This window comes from Triturus cristatus, chromosome 6 (genome assembly GCF_964204655.1).
Source record: "Triturus cristatus chromosome 6, aTriCri1.1, whole genome shotgun sequence".
Classification (NCBI taxonomy): Eukaryota; Metazoa; Chordata; class Amphibia; order Caudata; family Salamandridae; genus Triturus; species Triturus cristatus.
In genome coordinates, this window is record NC_140589.1 from 1,472,545,524 (window position 1) to 1,472,565,955 (window position 20,432).

The 20,432-nt window shown below is 40.8% G+C and overlaps 1 protein-coding gene across 4 annotated transcripts in view; it reads right to left on the reverse strand.

Annotated features, from left to right (window-relative positions):
• The window catches only part of EHBP1 (EH domain binding protein 1), a 2,118,711-nt gene that overhangs the window by 1,796,129 nt on the left and 302,150 nt on the right, over nt 1–20,432 (reverse strand). The gene's annotated exons all lie outside the window — the stretch shown is intronic.

The following is a 20,432-nucleotide window of genomic DNA, read 5'->3' on the forward strand; positions in this document are numbered from 1 at the left end:
TTATGGTAGATAGGTTTAAGACAACCTTTTAAAGAAAGCTATCCTAGTAGTAGCTGTGGAGAGCAGCCTTCAGGCTAAGTCTCTGAGGAATGTAAAGCAGCTTGTTTTACCTTATAATCTCTTGAATTACCAAATGAAAGGACACCACACAGGTATATATATCAAATATATATGTATTTATTACTAGACACACTCTACTAATCTCTTTACGAGATTAGAAGCCAGGTACACATTCAAATGTCAACGTTTCACAATAAATTAAGCACAAATATGGCTGGAGCCCTAGGGGCGTACCAGACCATATACAAAAAAAATGGTATAACAATTTCGACTTGCAAAATGACAAGGCCTAGGGGATCGCTGGGGCTTCACTACTGCAGTGTTAGCAGGTAAGTAACAAGCCCACGGGAGACGCGTGCAGTGTGTGAACACAGCCGCGGGTTCCCTATTGATTTCGATCGAGCAAGTCGCGGTTTGATTTTTAAAGTTCTAGGGTGCTTCGAGGAAGACTACAAGCAAGCCACTTACAAGGTAAGTACTTCGAGGGCCAACACACACTAGGGCACCGGAGTGCACGAGTTACCTCACCCAGGGAAGCCGGGGGCATAGGTGTCTTTTGGTGTCGGGTCGCGTCGCTGTTTTCTATGGAGACCAAAGAAGACTTGCTGCTTGCGTCGACTGAAGAAGTGTCCGGTGGAATCCGAAGGTGGATTCAAGATGCAGAAGACCTGAAAATTGAAGGGACAGTGTTCAAAGTCACTTGCCAGTGACCGGTGGCCAGGAAGATGGATGACCACAGATGTCGCGTGATTTCAGGTCGTCGATGGTGTTTTGACTCTTCGCTCACGAGGTCCAGGAAGGATCGACGATGACCAGCAGCTGGATTCGGAGTGTCCCACAACGTCCGCAGCTGATGACGATGTCTGCAACCGGATTGGAGCCAACAAGCCTTGGCAACTGCAAGTCTCGTGTAGACTGAAGAAAGTCGATGGTGCAGACCAGCAAGGTCTGATGGACTCACCCAGCGAGGGTGAGTGAGGGCAGGCCTGGAGCAACCAGGGGAGTCCTTTTAGTCGATGAGAAAGTCTTCGGGGGACCCACTAGCCAACGGCCAAGTGATCGCGAAGACGCCTCTTCAGGAAATGCTTCACAGGAGCCCACGGTCACTCGAGACGGGGTAGGCCGCTGATTTTTGGTGCAAGACCTGCTGGAGGCTTGGGCCACAGATGGTCCAATGCAAAAGTTCGTAGAACGTTGTTTAGGGTTGACACTAGACAATAGTGCACGGTCCCCGGGTATTGCTGTTCCTCGTCACTCGTGGGGTCCACTCGCCACAGCTTTGCTGGGGACTCACAATGGCCATCGAGAAGTCAGGAAATCCACTTCCGGGGCAGCAGGGACTTCGAACTCTGGCGGGAGCGGGAAAGTTTGCAACCGTTGATTAAGGTTTTTGGTGCCTGCCAAGCAGGGGAGTCACTCCTTGACTCCAAGGGAGATTCTTCTGTCTTCCAAAGGTAGTGGAACGTCGAAGGGCCAGGATTCTTCTTTGTAGAGCGTCGTCCAGGGTTATCTTTCTTGCAATGGCAATGCTTGCTATCTTATATTGAAGATAGGGGAGGGACTAGCTCTATGACCACTCCTCTAGGAGGGTCAGGCTAGGGGGTGGTTACACCCACTTCCCTTTGTCCAGTTTCACGCCAGAGCAGGGGCAGGTAGCCCCTGAACCGGTTTGAGCTGGCATATGCACAGAGGAGCCTACTGCTCCCCCAGTGCAGGACTTCAAAGCACTCTAGGAGTGCACCCACCCAGCTCCAATACACTAAATCCTGTCTGGAAGGTGGCGACACCTCCCTGTGACAGGATGCCTTTTGTTGGGCCTCCTCCACTGCGAGTTTCAATCAGCAGCAGGAGGGCAGCCCAGTGTCTGTGCTGGTGGCATCCATTTTGTGATGCCAGGGCTCTTTCAGATTTCTGTTGTTTAAGTACAGTGGGTACATGTCATCCCCTCCAGAAGGGTGGGATCATACTCCCACACCAGTTACTGGTGTGGGGGTATGATTCCAAGTTGTTTGACACCAAACACTACATGTTTTGATGCAGTCATTCCAAAGTTGCCATTTACCGCGAGGTTATAATGCACTTAAGAGTATATGGTTTAACCGCATCCACAAACAGCCACAGAGAATAGACTCTGCCAGCTGCAGAGGGGTCCTGCTCATGCAGAAGCACCCCCTCACATAGTAAACCAAGCACCTTGCCCTCGGGATTGATAGGGCCTGCTATAGGGGTGGCTGATAGGTTTATATGTGTGTGTATGGTGAGATATAGGAATCTATACCTCAGTGAGGAGTGCTAACACTACCTCACACAGGCTGCAGTAGCAGGCCTGTGGTGTCAGATTGAGAATGCTTCCCAGGGGTGGCATAATACATGCTGCAGCCCCTGGTAGGCCTGTGAAGTACCAATGCCCTAGGTACCTAAGGTACCATATACTAGGGGCTCATAAGGTACCACAGTATCCAATCACTAGTGCATCTAATATGCACACCAATCATTTAAGGGAGTAAGCAGATAGGCTGGGGTCCTGGATAGCAGGATCCCAGCCAGACTAGTCAAAAACCCTTCAAATACCAGGAAAAAAGTGGGGGCAACCATATAGTCAGATTCCACCTTCCTACAGCGACAGAAAGCATTGTGTCTGTTTATTTACCATTACCATCCCTTATCCCTTTCAGCCTTCTCTCTCCACTTTCACCTTTCCCAACTTCCACCCTCCCATCGTTTATTTCCCCCCATTAACAAGAAAAAACTATAACAAACAACCATTTGTACAGACAGGAAGAAGTTGCCAGCATTGCAAGGGCAAAAAAAACTAGAAGACATTTTTTATGTTAATTCTTTTTTAATAGGATTGTTCAGTTGTACATAATGTATTCTTGGTTTTATATAAGATAACAAAAATGCTTATAACACTTTATTATAACTTTTCAACATAGCTTAAAGGCATTGGGAAAGTCAATAGCTCTGGCTCAACACTTATAAGGTCCCAAAGGCGAGACCTATTGGCTATGCCAATGCTTGTTTTCCTTCTCTCCACTTGCCCTCTCTCCTTTCATCATCCCTGTTGCCACCGTCCGCGTCCCTACCGGCCTTGCTTTGTCACTTTTTTCATACGGATTGCCAGTTACACTAGAGTCTCTTTTGTATCCTTGATGTCGAATATGAATCATAGTGAGTTGCCTCCCAGAGTAATGTTTAGTTCTCTGTGGCTTTCCTAAGGTAAAGGTGATTTTGGAACTGTGGAACATTTGTTTTTTTCTGTAGCTCTATATTCTGAGGCTGAGAAACAGCACAGCGTTCACGCTTTCAATCTACTATTAAGAAGGGTTCGTCTGTTTTTTGCTCAATACTGCTGGAAAGACATTTTTAAAAAGTTTTAAATCTTACCTTCTGTATTGATGTAGAGTGATCCTTGATGCGATGCATTTTTGTATAAAGTGCAGTCACATTCTCGTACTGGTTAAATGCCCTTTTGGACGCTTTTCTTTACAGTATTGCATGCACTACCTCGCATAGAACGTATTGGAATGTCTCTTGCTTACACTAACTGTGGCGCTCTGCCAAGTGTTCAGAAAGGCGAATCCGAGAAAAGGGAGCTTTTGGGATTCCAGCAATATCCAACTAGAAGTGGCGGCCAATGTCCTCAACGTTGATTCAGGAAAGAATTCAGGATATGGGTTGCGTTCACTGAATCGAAAAGGAAACTCATTTTCATATTCAGTGGTTATCTTATACAGAGTGCCTCTTTTGCAGCTGGCTCCGTCCTATATTTCTCCTCTATCCATCTGTTCCCTTTCACACTCCCTCCCATAGTCCGTTTTGCTTTCCTCCCACCCTCCCTTCCGTAGGCCATAATGTCCCCTCACCCACAATAACAAAAGCAACCATTGGCAAAGCCAATAGGTTAGGTCTATGCTAGATCTATTGGCTTTGTCAATATATTTTAGCCAAGTTGTACAGCATCCCAGCTGCTGTGCAACGTGGCTAAAAAGCTCTATGACGTAACCAGCGCTCCCGAAGTCATACCACTTATTTTTCTAATTTTAGGCACACTGCACAGCAGCCTGCTGCTGTATAACATGTCCAAAATACATGGATATCGGCAAAAGCCCTTGCATAGGGTTTGCCAAGGTTGTTTTGTATCATTTATTGCAACGTGAATAAACATCATAGAAACAGCAATTGTCTGTCGCACTGATAATAGCACCCTAATTTTGAAAGAAATTCTTCATGACAGAAAAAACTGTATTAAGCCAACTACATGTTCTAGTGCCAAATAATAGTTTGAAATATTTACAATTATATGATAATTTACCATGCAGATCGCTACATATTTTTTTTCACAATAACCACAAGTTTCTAGGAATACCAAATATGCTACGTTTACAGAACCCAGGGCTAGATTCATCTTCAGGGGTCCGAAAACAAAAACAATCCACGGGTAGGTGCGACATTAAAGGATTGTATGATAAATTTAAACTTAGTAGATTGGTGGCGGTCAAGATAGCCATATAAAATTTTTTTTTTTTTAAAAGAGTATTCGTGCTATTCAGCAAAATACAATTCGGTAGCCAGACTTGACTATTTTTTAATCTCTAGGGAATTAAATCTGACCAACTGCACTTATACACAAAATAGTTTTTCAGACCACGCATTATTAAAATTGGAACGATCTGAATTGGCGGGGATAAAAACACCACAAAATGGACATTTAACAGAATTCTGATGGAAGATGAAGACACTTGGAAGGAAATCCAAAGAGAGATCGACATTTTTTCCAGATAAATAGGGGCACAGCCTCGGTAGAGAATGTCTGGGAAGCCTTTAAAGCCACAATCCGCAGCGTCATAACATCTAAGCAGATTGCTGTTAGACGGGTGCAAACCTTAGAGAGAAATCATCTTGACGCTAAAGTTAAGCATACAATAGAACAATATCTAAGAGACAAAAATAACAGGAATAAATCGGGCTTAGAGACGGCCCGTCAGGAGATGCAAGATTACGATTATACCAAAGTGTACACAGCTAACTCTGCTTATCTTCAGAGTGTGTACAAAGAGAGTGAGTTTACAGGTAGATTTCTAGCCTGGCAAATAAGAGACAAACAGTCTCAGAATAGAGTACATGCACTGACCAATAACTTCACTAAAATTGGTACCACAGACCAAAAGACAATACAAAGTGAGTTTGTAAAGCACTATGAATCTATTTATTCCATGAGGCAAGATGTGGACAGTCGGAAATTAGATTCCTTTTGTAATGGATTGCAAATTCCAAAATTATCCCCAGATCAATGTACAAAATTAACGGATGATGTCTCAATACTAGAAATTGAAGGGGTGGTTTAACCAATGGCTAATGGTAAAGCGAGTGGGGAACACGGCATTCTGATAGAATAAAAAAAAAAATTAGTGCACGCCTAAAAAACTAACTTGTTTTATTAGCTAATCATATTCTATATGGCAGGGAAATACCATCCTCCTTTCAAACAGCCGTTTTTTTTGTTTTTTTTAAAGATAAAGACAAGGAGGACATACATTCGTACAGACCCATTAGCCTATTGAATTCAGATTATAAAATAACAGCTAAATTAATTGAAAATGGGATTAGCAATTGCACAGGGTCAATAATCCATAAAGACAAATGTGGCTTTGTTGCAGGACAACAATTATCCTTTAATATCACTTTTTTAATCGAAGCCCTGGATTATTTTATTCAAAATAAAATTCCAACTCAAATTATGCTTTTAGACGTCGAGAAGGCTTTTGACCTTGTATGTTGGGAAAGCTTGTATTATTCACTTGCTAAATTTAGTTCCCCCCCTGAGCTGATTGCAGTAATTTCAAAATTTTACGAGGGGGCTACGGCTCAAATAATCGTAAAAGCCAGTAGGATGGGCATCTGCAGAGTAGTTAGGGGGACAAGACAAGGCTGACCCCTTACTCCTCTGCTTTTTGCATGTTTTTATAGAGCCTCTTGCTATAGCTATTCGTTCTATTAGTAGTATAACATCCCCAATGCCCCGATATTACCAACATCAAACTGTACACCAATGATAAAGTCCTTTTTTTTTTTAAACCTAAAAGAGAAGTGCAAACGCACATTTTTAATCTGTTTCAGGAATTCCAACCCATCGGGGATTATAAAATTAATACATCCAAGACTGAGATTCTGCTTTGTAATTGCACACCTGAATCATTATACGCAGATTTAGTTCCATTGGTTAATACTCGGCCTAAGAGGTATTTAGGTGTGTATGTCACGGAAAATGTTAATGATCTTTATTCCCTAAATTATATCCCTCCTTTTCAATAAAATAAAAAATAAATTAACAAAATGGAAAGATCTTCCAATATCAATAATAGGCCGAGTAGCCATTATTCGCATGAGGATCTTTCCTCTATATAATTTTCTTTTCTTAGCCATACCAAATACGGTCCAAATTAATGTTTTTAAGGAAGTCCAAGGTCTTTTTTCCACATTCATATGGGCAAATAAAGTGTCTAGGCTTTCAATGGATGCACTTTTTAGACCAGTGTCAGAAGGGGGCTAGTGCTCCCTGACCTGAAAGAGTACTACAACGCTAACTTTGCACATACCATATACAGAACAATGAAGGTGTTAAATATTAACAGGTATGATAATTTCTTTTTAAATCTAATTTATAAAGGATATCTAATCCAAGATTTTATGCGTTTTTTATAAAAACACCTAAAAAAAGTTAGATACAAAACCCTACAATGGAGTATCATACTAAAAAAACAGCTGTTTGGGCATTATTCGATTCCCATATTAAATGGAGAAACTTTCCTTTCTGATATACACGTAGGTCAAGATCCATTACTAGACCCACTGATTATAGCCAACTGTAGAAGTCAGGGCTTCAGTAAAATAGGAGACTTTCTATTTGGAGACTGGAAAATCTGGTCTGAAATACAACCATTCATTAAAAATAGTAAAATAATTCTACAATGTCGGAACTTAACCCTACACATATCATAGATGCCAGTGAGCTAGCAGTACACCTACTAGATACTACACATCGCATTTTGATAAGTGGCTGGGTCTCCCTTTTTCGGGCTAAAGGGGTAAACAATTAATATCAAAAAGCACAGAGAAAATGGGAAAATCAAGAAGGGCTGCAAATCTCTACTACAGTTTGGAGCCCGAGTAATAAGTTCAATAGCTCTTTGTTGAAAGCAGCAAACTTTAAACGTATGCAATTCTACTCTAAATGGCTGTTGTACCGAACACCGGACCTTTTGCATAAAATAAACACCCAGATCTCGTCAAACTGCTTCGGGTGCAATATCAAGGGTGGGGGGAACCGCACCCACACCATCTGTGGGTGCTCGAACCTAAATGGATTCTGGGAGATGATTAATAGATATTGTCATGATACTCTGAAAGTTCCACAGATGTTGGATACCCAGAAAATGGTTTTAGGATACTCGCTCACTCCTCTTCTGCCATCTGGTATAAGGAAAGCACTCGCAGGGGTTATCTTTCGTATTTCTTTATTTTATCCGCTTTGAAACATAACGCGTTTCGGCTGACGCCTTAATCTAATGTTTTCAAGTTTCGCGCCAAGAGACGGACGACATTTTAACAATACGTCAATGGTCATGTGATACACTTTCGTGTGGAAAACAGAAAAAGGACCACCATTCACCCATATACAAACGCCATATTGGAGTGTATGAATCTCCATTAGGACAGTATGTAACAACAAACCTCGCTGAATTATTTGCAGCATACAGTATATACGTTTCCCACAAATGTGTGAAACACATTATTTGTAGACAAAAAATATTTGTAGACAAAAAATATTCCGTAACATTATCAGCTGCAGTTTGTTGTGGTCAATACAATCACGCAAGGAATTAAGAGCGAATGTAAATACACCTACAACAGTAAGAATCGACACTTCAGAGTCTGAGGTCACAGGAGGCGAATCCTCTGATGATGGTGGAAATAATCAAATGATGGCGAAGACTCCTTTTCAGGAGGAATTCCGAATTATGAGACAAACGTGGCTAAGAGGGGGCAAAAGCAGACCGCCAAAGGTCGAAAAAGAAAAACAAGGAGGGGCGGCTGGAGCAGGAGGTTCAAACGCTCCAACCAGATTAACCCGCAACAGGAAGGGGAAGAAGTGGATGTAGACAATTTGACTATTATCAATTTGACTCCTAAAACCGTAACGGACACGGACCAACAGGTACTAAAATTGGGTCTCACCTTTTGCCCTACAAGCAGATGGGAATATGCTCAAACCCGTATCGATCTATTTAAATTGACTCGTAAGTTGAAACTTCATAAGTACTTTAAATCCAAACCTAACTTTCTCAAACAGAGGAGACATCAGAATAAATCACGAACAACGGATGCATTAACTGGGGAGGATTTAGCGGCCCTAGAAGTTATGGAATCACTGAGAGTGGATAATCAAGTCGACAATACTCTGGGAAAAGGTGATCAATTACAGAGAACATTACAACTAGGATTTGACCAAAAAAAAAGACACGAGTGGTTTCAAACCAACTTCACAATTTTTACCTCAACTACCCCCGGATGCAATTGATGTCTTCGCAGAGGCAGTCAATAAAGATCTTATACGACTACGAAATAAACAACCTGGTTTGAAAAATATCCAAAACATAACTAAAGAACAACGAGAGGCCATTGAAAGTCTGAGTAAGGATAGCATGATCATCTGCAAACCCTCCGACAAAGGGGGCAATATAGTTTTACAAACCAGAGAGAATTACAAAATTGAAGCATTAAGGCAACTGTCTGATACTAGTTGCTATCAGAAAGTCTCCAAAGAAGTATATTTGGACACCATACAAAGATACCACGATATGATCAAGATGTGGTTGGATAAATCTATGCTTGACATGGAAGAATATTTATTTCTCCGATGTTTGAATCCAGTGGTGCCTACCTTCTATCACATCCCCAAAATACATAAAAACAGTACACAACCACCAGGAAGACCTATTGTTTCTTCACAGGGTGGACTCACGGAACATTTGTCAACTTTTATTGATTTTTTTCTTTTCCTTTGGTTAAGACACTGCCTGCATATATTAAAGACTCACGGGATTTCCTCATGCATATTGAAAAACAACAATGGAACCCAGAATACAAACTGATTGTATTAGATATAACAAGTTTATATACTCGGATCCAGCATGAACATGGCCTCGAAGCGGTGGCCCATTTTTTGAAAAAGAAGCCATTAAAATTCACGGAACATAATGGAATGATTCTTCAATTCACAGAGTTCTGTTTGAAAAATAATATTTTTGTCTTTGGTGAGGACTTTTATCGTCAGATTTCTGGTACGGCGATGGGCACCTGCTTCGCTCCCAGCTACGCGAATTTATTCGTGGGCTGGTGGGAGGAGCAGGTGTCCAGAGGACCCAACGGTACCAATATGGAAAGGGTGATCTCCTGGTATCGTTATATAGACGACCTTTGTATAATCTGGAATGGATCAGAGCAATCAGCCAGGGAATTTATTGATGACTTAAACAGGAATGCAGTGAATTTGGAGTTTAGTGGGGAAATCAGCTCAGAAACGGTAAATTTTTTGGATTTCAAAGTGAGCATTGACAATAACAACATACATGTGTCACTGTACCGTAAACCCACGGCCGGAAACTCATTATTACATGCGGCAAGTAACCATCCATCAGGATTGGTTAAGAGTATCCCCTATGGGGAATTTTTAAGATTAAAACGGAATAGCACTAGGGAAGTGGATTTTGAAGAAGCTGCACAAGCCAGTGTTACCAGATTACTGATCAGAGGTTACAGTAGGGATCTTCTGGATATAACCCTTAATAAGGTTAGGCATATACCCAGACCTTTTTACCAAGGAGAAAGTCAGGAAGGAGGGAATGGGAATGAATAAATTCAGAATGATAACCACTTTTTCGAGTGATGCCAATGAATTAAAAACATATCATGAGAAAAAATTGGCACATTTTGAAGACGGATAATGTCATTGGCTCAGACATCCCACCAACTCCTTTGTTAACTTTTAGAAAGGCTAGATCTTTAAAAGATAGTCTTGTCCAAAGCCAATTTTATCCTAAACTTCCCACGGGGGGGGGGGACCTTAAGGGAGCTCAGGGGTTTCTTCCCTTGTGGGAAATGTAAGGCCTGTGTGAGTAGTAGAAGGACACTCACGTATGGGATAATTGGCCTTAAGAAGCCCAAATTTATAACCAAGTTTCTAACATGTAGTAGCGCCTATGTGGTGTACTGCCTGGAATGCCCATGTGGTCTGCGTTATATCGGCAGCACTATTCACCCAGTAAAAGTAAGAATCTTGGAGCACATGAGAGCGATAGCGAAGAATGATGCTACCTACTCTGTGGCAAGACACTTTGCTGAGAAGCATGAAAGCAACAGGGAGCTGCTGCGTTTCTATGGGCTAGATCAGATCCCCATGAACATCAGGGGAGGGGACAGGATTAAACAGTTACGTAGACTGGAATCGAGATATATCATAGACCTAGGCACGAAGATACCCCAAGGGATGAACGTAGGGGAAGAATTGGCAGTGCATCTAGGGGATTAATCTCTCTTTTTCAGGTTTAGAGTGTACTAATGTTCTTCTGTTAGTATAATTATGTTGAAGTCAGATTCATGTACTCTTTGAGATAATTCTTTTTTATATATTGGATGGTCTATAATGGGGTGTGGAAATATATTGGTGAAAGCCGATACACGGCGTAATAAGAATACCACCTAGGATCTATAGCCGATACACGGCGTGATTGTATTGACCACAACAAACTGCAGTTGATAATGTTACGGAATATTTTTTGTCTACAAATATTTTTTGTCTACAAATAATGTGTTTCACACATTTGTGGGAAACGTATATACTGTATGCTGCAAATAATTCAGCGAGGTTTGTTGTTACATACTGTCCTAATGGAGATTCATACACTCCAATATGGCGTTTGTATATGGGTGAATGGTGGTCCTTTTTCTGTTTTCCACACGAAAGTGTATCACATGACCATTGACGTATTGTTAAAATGTCGTCCGTTTCTTGGCGCGAAACTTGAAAACATTAGATTAAGGCGTCAGCCGAAACGCGTCCTGTTTCAAAGCGGATAAAATAAAGAAATACGAAAGATAACCCCTGCGAGTGCTTTCCTTATACCAGATGGCAGAAGAGGAGTGAGCGAATATATATATATATATATATATATATATATATATATATATATATATATATATATATATATATATACATACACACACATATACGTCGATCCTTCAAAGGTGGAGGTCGGAGGATATTCCAACTTTTTCACAGCTACTTAGTAAATTAGGCAGGTTCAAGGAGTATGAAAGAAAGTATGCTTTAAGATCGGGCTCCTATAGGAAGTTCCAGACTTTACGGGAGAATTTAAGTTAAAATGTAGTAAGGGGTTGTTACACTGTTGGATTGGATACACGTTTATAATGATGGTAAATATGATTGTATGATTGCTGAAGGAATATTGCACTTTATAAAACTCCTAGTTATTACTGTATATGGTTTTAATAATTGTTCAAATCATGTGGATAAGCAGGCTGTGGCATTAATATATTATCTCTTTTCAATATTATTGTATTAAGGATTGATGAACTATCTCTAAATAAAAATATATATTTTTTAAAACGTTTCTAGGAATACCAAATATGCTACGTTTTATTTATCTCCCAATACATATTTATGGTTGCAGCTTAGATTCTTTTGAACTCCTATAACTAAAGATATCAATACAAATTCCATTCAAATAACTTGGGCTGGAATCTCTGTGTGCAACCTAATAAAGACCTGGAAAATCAGCATTCCACTACAACTATTTCTTTATGTTTCCCTTTGCCAAAAGGAGCACCACGTACTATGGATCCGCCACCCACAGAGTGAAATGAATGCAGGTTTAAACAAACCAGAATTCCGGGTCTCAGATTTAACTTGGCAGCAGCTCAGCCAAATGCCAATACTGCACATTTTCTGCTTATATGCATGCATACCGAAATCTTACAATCAGGTGATGGGTGAAGGATGTGCAGTTTGGCTAGGGAACGAAATCTCTGAACTTTTACTTCTCTCCAGTTTCATAATTTCAACGTTACATATTTCCACAGTGCCATGTGCCAACTCTCCCTCCGTGTTCCTGTTCTGTCCGGCCAGGGTCACAAATGGTAAAGTAACAAGCAAACTTAACAGTAGAGTTGTGGAATGCTGCCCTAAGGGGTGAATTGGTCAGATAACACACCCGATCATGTTACTATTTTACCTTTCGCTGTAATAAAGTAAATCGAGTTTTAACTTGTATTATTTTGCATTAGTGGCCATGCCATTTCTTTTGCCAGGGCTGACAGAATAGCTCGAATTAAAACTCGAGTTATGTTTACACTGTTGCATGTTTTTATTGTATACCATTAAAACTATTCAATGTTTTATTTCCTTGCGTAGACGCCTTTATGGGTAAGGCCATACAACCTTTGAGGGGGAATGCAAAGCCTGACCTCAAGCAATACTATCTGGTGGAACACGAGCACAACGCAATTCACAGGTTTAGACTTAAGGGCCACACCCTGAGGTGGCCTGAGAGAAGCTCCTGAATTGAAACAGGATTACTCGAGTACACTTACCATACTAAGCGTGGGGTATGCTGACAATGGAGGCGATGCCCGGGCACCTTTCACTTAAGAGTGCATTGCACAAGAACGTAATGAGCAGCAGAAACACTGCCAATAGTTGAGTGTGACGTGTTACCAACAATGAACTATTGTATGCTACGAAACAATGCTACCTTAGCGTGAATGTACTAAAAGGAAACAAAAGCAGCCATTGAATGAAACATCCCAAGGATCCTTTCATATTTCACTCTTTTGTTATTTCCTATGCTTTCTTTCGATCTTCTTTTTCACAGCATGCATCTTTGTCTTAAAACTAAAAGAACTCCAGGAAGCAATAAACAGGGTTTCAGGGAAGGGCCCAGTTTCATTTTCCATAAGAAAACACGGTGTGCGCATTAGTCTTGAGCGTCATTTTGATCTTTGCAATAAACAAACAGTCCTAATTGGATTTATTTTTCTCACCATCTTTATTCATGAGATAAAGGTAATTTCCTTCATAGAAAAAAATGAACATGCAATGCAGTGAGTAGACAGCTGAGATGTAGATGGATGGGTGGTTAGTGGTTCGATACTAAATTATATAGTTTTACAAAATTTCACCAGTTGCCTGCCTTTTTGCTCCATTTTCAGACATGTTGACAACAATTATGTAAAAGACTGAGGAACATACGCCACTCTCGCTGAAATTACAGATGTACATGACAAAACATATCAAAGCTGAGCAATTTCTTTATGGGCGTGACATATGGCAAATGGAAGTAGGAGTGTTCAGTAACACGAACACATCATGTAAAAGGATCCGATTTCCTGTTTTTTGAAACATGTATGTTCGTTAACTTGTATCTTTACCGCTGATGCAGTGCTATAAATGAGAAGGTACTTACTGTGAGGTACCGAGTACTTGCAATTATTCAATTGGAAAGAGTACAAGCACTTTTCAGTAGGGGTGCAATGCTTTTAAAGGGAGTCTACTTTCACATCCCAGTGAAAGGAAGGTACTCGGGCATAGTTGGTGCCTTCACTTCTACATTTTTAGGTCTTGCCTGGTGTTAGCAACGCACATGCGCGGTCTCGCCATGCAAGGGCCTTTTGGAATCAATATGGATTCCAAAGCGTGCACGCGGACAGACAGAAGATGTGCACGCGAGGATTGGATGCTTCACTGGCGGCGTGACAAACTGGGGACTTTTTTTATCTAGACATCCTTCTGCCGTCAATTGTTTTTTTTTCCTTCTGCCGTCACTTGTTTTTTGAGGGTCTGCAATCCCAAACGCAGTGCACATCTGGAAGTGATTAACCGTCCAAGCTCTGTTTTTCATTTCATTTGCCCGTTTAACCTTTCGCTTTATTTAGATAACTCCGCACTGCAGCGGTATCATGCAATTTTAGGAAAATATGGAATGAGGTCAGTAGGGGGCACGCACGCTCTTTCATAAATGTGTGCCGGGAGTCCCTCCGCCATGCAGGACACTTCGAAGAGACCCGCTGCTACCACCAGCACTGTTGAACGTCTCGTGGGAGACAGAATTCAATCTAATTACGCGGTTTAGCGTAATGCTCAGGCAGTTTGTCAGGATTAACATCTTTCTAGTCAGTGGTTCGCATTACCTTCAGCATCGTGTTACCTCCTTGAGCTCTCCAAAGTTTGGAAATCGATGAAAGCTGAAGGTAAGGAAGTAACGGGGAGGGGGTGGTCACCGGGACTGGTGCTTGACGGACACGGTGCTGGACGTGGTCAGTGATGGGGAGGAAGGGACTGTGCACCCTACTTAAGGGAGACCGGCTTTGTGCAGTGTTAGATTGAAATTGTTGTGGGCACTGCTTTTCAATAAATTAGCGCCTTTTCCCTTCTAGTTACTCACACTACACTGAATTGGGTGGTCACTGTTTTATTTTATTTTCCTCGTCTATAGTTTTGGACGGAGGCGAGTATGCATCTTTCACTTTACTAAAAACTCCCCTCCATGTTTATAAAGTCTTCCTAATTAAACCAAAATGTCCACTTTCCGTGAACACTTCCAAGTTTTAGCTTCTGCCTCACAAAATAGCCCTCAGTGCAACGGAAGTCAATTAAGAAACGCACCAAGTTCTCTGCCATTTTACTGCCAGCCGCCCGCCCGCCCGGTGGAACGTTCCCCTACGTTATTTTATTTATACAGGTAAATTCCCATAGACACCTGTCTGGGCTGAAGATATATTCAAATATGGAGCTGGTCACATGCTGCAGTGTTCATAACTCCGAAGCAGGCAGCAGAGGGAAGCCTGCCCTCTGCCTGCACCTTTGCCAGACCCCCTCCCTCCTTATTGTCGGACGGCCCTTTGTGTCTCTGGCTCTCGTCATGTGACCTCTCTCTTCACAGCCAGACAGCAGACCCCCACCATGGCTTTCGAGAGTTGTTTGCAGTGGGCAACTCCAACCACTGCCAAACACGCATTTCCCAAATTCTCAAGGCGCTTGTTTCGTGCAGCCACACACACATGCCCCTCCCTGCTTTGGACTTTATTGTCCCTACCAAGGTGAACAGGCTTTTGTTTCTCTCCGAGTTGACTGGATTAAAATGCATATATGTTTTTTGTTATCTTTCCTACTCCTGTCTGGTGTTACTCTTTCATAATGCATTTTCAGCTCGGTGCACAACAAAAAGTGTGTTCTCCTCGATTTTCTTTAACAAACTCTCATGGGAAAGAAATAACTGCTTGTGATTGCTAAACACACAGTGTTAATGTTTACTTTTGGGGTATGACTACAAATCCAATTACTTGGCTCGCTCTTTCTTTTATCAGTATTTGGCAGGGAAATGCAGCTGTCAACCATGTGTTGGTCCTACCAGGGCTCTTTTAGTGTTTATTTAAGGAGTCTTCTTTGTTCATTTCTTACATCACCACAATATTTCAGTACACGTTATCCTATTGTGTTCTCAGCCACGCGTTTTCCAAAGCTGTTTGGGCATTGACTACAATTAGCAGTGCCCACTCCTCATCAGATAATTATCGGTAACAAACTATGCATACACCTTTCAACAAAGGAAACCCTTTTCCCGGATACAGTATCCTATGTTGTCGACTTTCGTAACTGCTGTTCACCAGCCACTTCCTGCTACTGTAGTGTCTTGCACAGCCAGCAACTTTACATCAATTCCATGTCATCTTTCTATGTGTTGCATTGTTTACTCACCTCCCAGCTTGTTGTCACTTTGCACCTGTTTCTCTTGCTTCGGTGACGGGATTTTTTGTTGTCACTGTACACACAAACGTGTGGTATTACACAAGGAAATGCACACAGGGAAAGTACACCACATGAATCTGAGCAAATTTGAAGACTTCTCCCATACTTCTCTAAATCAATCTTTAAACTCCCGGAAATTAAGTTATAGCCATTTGCTTTGCTATACAATACCATTAGCAAAGCAAGTGGCTTTAACTTAATCAAAGGCGAGACCTATTGCATTTTCAATGCTTGTTCTTTCAGCCACAGCATTTTTGTGCCTTCTGCAGTGACGAAGAGTGCTAGGGACACAAAAATTTTACACTTTCATCCTTATGTTCTGTGGTTTATGAAGCTACGGATTAATAATTTACATTTAAATTCACTCCTGTCATATGGTCGGGGACAAGTTGCTTTACTCATTTATTTATTTTGAATCGATGCGGTCTGATATTGGTTGGTTTGTCTGGAAACTGGAAAGTTGTCCCTTCAGGCAGGCACTGCAGTTTTATGGTAATAAAACAAAGAATTTCGAAAACATTGACATACTTCAAATTTTACCCCGTAACGCAAGTTTTGGATGCAAAGATTTAAGACAAATTCTCAGCATATTGGTGAGTCTCCAGTGCAGGAACAAGTGGGATCCGGTCGGATTCCGAATCGGGCAGGTATTATTGAGTTTAACCTGGGCCAGCCTCAGTGTAATTTGCCTACACTGGGTTGCATCCTGCAGCGCCCACACACTCTGAGCAGCAAACTGCATGAGGTGGGGAGGGGGTGAATTTTATTTTCAGTTAGGTCCAACACAAAGGCCTCACTTAAAGGTTCATCAGCCCTTCTTTTGTTAGAGTCTCATCTTGGCGGGAAGTTATCTTGAGCCTAACATCTAAATGCCAATGCCATGGAGGAAAAATAAAGCACGCAGCTTGTTAACACAAACAATCGCTTAAGAGAAACTATGACGTGGTAGGAGGTTTTTGACTTTGTTCAACCCCTGTATGTAAGAGATATACATGCACTATAAAAGTGTCAGATGTATCGGTCTATATTAGTAATTACACTAATAATGATTTAAATACCACTTGCTAATTTCTTTCTTTATTTCGTTTGTACTTACTCCTCCCAATCTAGAGTTCCATAGCCTTTTACATCTCACACACACATATATATTAACATAAACAATCATACACGAAGGTTACAAGGTGTAGGAATCAAAACATATCTATACTGTAGCCATTATGTGTTAAGAAGTTAAGAGTACATGGTCTGGAGAAACAAAAAGACAAGATTGTAAACTGTTACACAGTGGTTGGGATTGTCTGCACTAACAGACAGGACTTTATTACTACACAAGGGGACACTTTTAGCAACTTTACAAAAAGGAAAGATTAAGAAAAAAAAGTGATACCAATTTCTTTGCAGAAAAGTTTTTAAAAAAAATAATAAATGTATACATTGACTTCCCGACGCTGGTTTTCATAACTCCACCCCTCGTGACTCCAACCTCCTTCGCTTATGGAGTAGCAATTTTGTTCCATTTCCATCACAGCGAGCATCTGTATCCAGCAGGACTCGGCTGGACTAAATCTACTGATCCTTTAATTATGTTAAAATATATTTATTGAGATGCGTGAGGGTGCATATTTTACGGAAAAATTGCAGAAGCTGAAGACGCCCCAGAAAATATATATACATTTCCACTTTCTATCAAACATAAACTGAACCAGAGCTTGAAAACAGATCGAGGAAATTTAGTATCCTTTAACAATTGGCAAACGTCAAAGAACCTGTCACGCATAACCACAGAGTGGCGCTGTTAGCCATAAAATGTTTCGCTGCTGCACATTTGCACACTATAATAGGACAAGCGAATATCATCTAAAACTTAGGGGGCTCCATCTGGTAATGTTCTTAAAACGGGGACAATGACACGAAATTGCCAGTGTTAGACGGACATGTTAAAAAGAAGTGTACTCTGCTAGCCCAAGTTGGTCACATAAAATTCTAGCTTAATTGTTTTAACAAACAGACTTGTTTGCTAAGCCAACGTTTCCATCGGCTGTAATCGTGCACACACTATTTGAACATTGCTCTACCGTCAATCTGAAGTCATACAAAGTGTAATGGGTGATTTCATTTTTGATGCATTGCGGGAACGAATCTTACGTGCATCATACAATTACAAACAAAAAATAAAGAAGTTTCAGCTGGCCATCCCACAACTCTTCTCTGTTATTGTAAAACGTAACAGGCAAATCACAATAATGCATTTTTCTCAGGAAGCACTTTCAGAGCACAGTATCTCCGAAGAATAAGACGGCAAACATGGGGTGGGTGCTTTTAAATGCATTTCAGAAAGAAAACGTTTACACTGTTACAACAACCAGAGTCGTTTCATATATGACATAACCATGTGATAATCTGCATAAATTACCTCGTTACTACAACTTACATTAGACCACACCTAAGGAGCTCCCGTGGCTCCCCATTCACAAACGAGCACAATTCAAACTCCTCAACCACATTTTCAAGGTACTACATAACACTGGCCCAGCATACCTCAACAATCACATCTGCTTTCACAAACCTTCCAGACAACTCCACTCATTCGGACTCGCATATGCACAAATCCCACACTTATGGAAAACCAATCTGGTGATCGATCCTTCTCTTACATAGCTGCTTAAGTGTGGAACTACCTCATGCTACACACAAGAACCTCCTTCTCACTTGAATTCCGCAAGAAGCTGAAGACCTGGCTTTTCGAGTAGTCCCACTAAGACCTGGGTGTGTTTAGACTCACACCTGCTCAGCGCCGGGATGCCCTCCAGGGTGATAGTATGTTCTACAAATCTGTATTACATAACTTATGAATGCCCCTTAGAAAACGAACTTATAGAACACAACAGGTAAATTTAGAAAATAAAAAAGCTAATTTAGGACCATGATAATCACAAAGAAACACTAACAACTGATTTGTCGAGATTCTTTAGAGTACCATTGAGTCAGCAGAAGATTGTATTACGAGATAAAGTTTCATTCGAAAGCTAAGATATTCACAAACATGCTTATAACACTATTTATGCAGTATCATTTGGTTGGGTATTTGGCAATATACAGATTGCTATCATTTAAATAAAAATAACAATACATGAAGTTTGACAAACACGCAAAGAAATCCAGCATTGAGGATAATGCTAACCACATCCTGAACACTCTGAATTTATATCATAATACTAGTGATGAATTATGGTCAGACAGAGGAATCCATTTCTCTAGAGACATACACGAATATGGACCCACTCACTGCTTTGTGCTCTTATCACACAAGCATGTTTCTTGTACTAGAGGCGTTGAACCCTAGCTTTCTACTTATCCTCAGTGTTCTCGATTTAGCCCATTCTTCCATTTCTCTTCTATACTATTGTTTCCACTGCTCTTTTTCCCTTTTGCACCAAGGTAACCCATGCCTGTTTTGTACCTATTGATGCACATGAATATTTTCATCTGAAATTAGAATTATTTATTCTAAATTGTTACCTAGGTAGCTTTGTATATTAAGAGAATTTTCGCTTTGTTTCATTTTTCTGATCCACCATAACTGAAAATTCTGCAGGAGTTTTTTTAATTGATATAACCCAGCCTGTCCATCCTTTTCCTTTTTAATTAAATGCTCTGCAGTTACCCATGTAATAGTCTCCTTATTATTGCTAGATTTAAAATGTCACACTGCTTCCCCCATTTACAGACAGAACTTTGTAGATTACTTATAAAGCACTATAATGCTACTGGGCTATGTCCACACTATATGAAACAATAAAAGTAGAAGAAACAAATAAAACCAACAAGACACTACTCCAAAAATATTAACAGGATAACTCTACAAGGATACCCACGATATGCTGTACAATACATGGTCCATGCATTAAAAATTCATCGGTACTTGGCGTCCACCTTCTCGTTAAGGTTCAATTATACAACTAACACATACATTCTAACATATGCAATTAGGAAAACCCAACCACATAGCATAAATACGAGTAGAAAGTCCACTAGGGAGAGAAACCAGCCTTCAAACGAGAGGACTCTGCATCAAGATGAATGGGGCACTTGTGGAATACAATTAATTATTACCGCAAGGGTTTAGGAAATGTGGGGGGAAAAGGAAAATATATTTAAAGAACTAGAGCTCACGTGAAGTTCCAATAACCTCTATAGCTAACACTATCTATACTCAGGGTTTACCACTGGTTGCCAATTATTGACATGTTTCGACACGCTATATTTGCAGGTTTTTTTTTTAGACAAGTTTAAATTAGGCTTTCTAGCACCATTTATCAAATACAACGGTCAACACATTTCTCTCCAACTGCTGATCTTAATTTCTTTGTCTAATCCTACTGGAGAGAAAAATAAAAGTGAGGGTTGGATTTTTATTATGCTTTTTCAAGGACAAGGATCACTCAAACTCAAGGTAACTATTTTGTAGGACTGGTTCAGCCTACCA